Source organism: Rhinopithecus bieti, unplaced genomic scaffold (assembly GCF_001698545.2).
Source record: "Rhinopithecus bieti isolate Rb0 unplaced genomic scaffold, ASM169854v2 scaffold_23748, whole genome shotgun sequence".
Taxonomy (NCBI): Eukaryota; Metazoa; Chordata; class Mammalia; order Primates; family Cercopithecidae; genus Rhinopithecus; species Rhinopithecus bieti.
In genome coordinates, this window is record NW_016811596.1 from 3,061,192 (window position 1) to 3,063,609 (window position 2,418).

Sequence of the window (2,418 nt, forward strand, 5' to 3'; positions counted from 1 at the left end):
CTATTTATTTTTTGAGACGGAGTCTCGTTCTATTGGCAGGCTGGAGTGCAGTGCCGCGATCTCGGCTCACTGTAACCTCCGCCTCCCAGATTCAAGCAATTCTCCTGTCTCAGCCTCCCTAGTAGCTGGTACTACAGATGCAGGCCACCACACCCGGCTAATTTTTGTATTTTTATTAGAGACAGGGTTTCACCATGTTGGCCAGGATGGTCTCAATCGCTTGACCCCATGATCCGCCCACCTCAGCCTCCCAAAGTGCTGGGATTACAGGGGTGAGCCACCACGCCCGGCCCTGATTACATGATTTCTAAAGACATTTCCAGTTCTAAGAAATTACAATTGTATTTTCTGCCAATGATGGGCATTTCTTGAACTTTATCAAGAATGCAGAAAACAGTCTTCACTCCATCTGCTGAGAACTAAAAAAGGTACAGGGTCCTGTCTGCCTAGGACCACTAACATGAGAGGCTCTCACTGAGGAGGGACTTTAGTCACAGGATGGATTCTTATGTATTTAGGATGGTGACTTCCTCACTTGGAAATTCTCTGTGTACATTTAGAATTATCTGGAAAGCAGACCACAAGATGTACAGAACGAATGGCTGAACACAGAAACCAGAAAAACGGAGAAAAGTAATCTCAGTTCCAGAGAAGGATTCCTAGGCTGTCTCCCCTTACTAGAACAATCCTCCCACATCCCATCCCTCACCTGTCTCATTCCTGCTGATTCTTCAGCTTGCAACTCAAGTGTCACTTCCGGGAATTCTTACTTCAGCCAAAGATAGGTTAGGTTCCCACAACCTGACTGTGCTTTGTCACATTCATCCCCCTCATGAAGGGTAAGCAGTGTTGCTCTCCCTCACTAAGCTGCGAGCCTGGGAAGGGCAGGGAGTGTGGTTGTCACACTCATCCTGTTCGCAGTGCAGTGCCTGCCACTTAGTGGGTGCCCAATAGATTTGCATTTAATGAAGGCCCCTCTCCTGGCCTTCAGATTTCAGTGCTTATGGAATAATTATTTCTGTCCCCTGCCACTCAGCCCTGTACTCTGCTTTGTGATGGAAAAGAGGAAACCGGAAATAAGAAAACGTGCCCCACGGATTTTGCCAAAACCATAATCTGTTAGATACATTGCTGAGAGGGAAAACACTAGAATACTTCAAACAGTCATTCCATTCAACAGAAAATACTTAAATATACATACTTTGGGAAAGTACATCACGTATCACCACAGAGCAAATGCTGTCGGATTGCTATTACATAAGGAATATCTCATACTCAGTTTCTGGATTTCTGCAACAACTGGTAAAGGGAAAAATACCACATTTCTTAAATTTATATATGTGTAGGCTGGGTGCAGTGGCTCACACCTGCAATCCCAGCACTTTGGGAGGCCAAGAGGGGAGGATCACTTGAGGTCAGGAGTTTCAGACCAGGCTGGCCAACATGATGAAACCCTGTCTCTACTAAAAATACAAAAAAATTAGCCAGGTGTGGTGGCGGACGCCTGTAATCCCACCTACTTGGGAGGCTGAGGCAGGAGAATCACTTGAACCTGAGAGGCGGAGGTTGCAGTGAGCTGAGATCTTGCCACTGCACTCCAGCCTGAGTGACAGAGCAAGACTCTGTCTCCAAAAACATAAAAAGATTAAAAAAAAATTTATACATGTATAATTGAATAAGCACAGAATATCTCTGAAAAGATATACCAGAAGCTGAGAATTAGCCAAGCCACACCCACACACTTTACTGTCTACATTAGCTTGACTTTGCTATTCCACTGTCTTTACCTTGCCCCAAAAATAAAAACTGTAGCGGGAATGGTTAATGGGTACAAAAAAATAGAATGAATAAAATGTAGTATTTGATAGCACAACACGGTGACTCTAAACAATAGTAATTTAGTGTGCATTTAAAAATAACTAAAAGTACAATAGTATTATTATTTTTTCTTGAAACAGAGTCTCACTCTGCCACCCAGGCTGGAGTGCAGTGGCTCAGTCTCGACTCACTGCAACCTCCGCCTCCCAGGTTCAAGCAATTCTTCTGCCTCAGCGTCCCGAGTAGCTGAAATTACAGGCGCCTGCCACCACACCCAGGTAATTTTTGTGTTTTCAGTAGAGATGGGGTTTCGCGGTGTTGGCCAAGCTGGTCTCAAACTCCTGACCTTAAATGATCCACCCACCTCAGCCTCCCAAAGTCCTGGGATTACAGGCGTGAGCCACTGTGCCTGGCCTAATTGTATTGTTTGTAACACAAAGGATAAATGCTTGAGGTCATGGATATCCCATTTACCCTGATGTGATTATTACACATTGCATGCCTGTATCAAAATATCTCATGTATCCCATATACCTATTCTGCACTCACAAAATAAAATTTTAAAAAAACTTTTATTTCTGCCGGGCGCGGTGGCTCAAG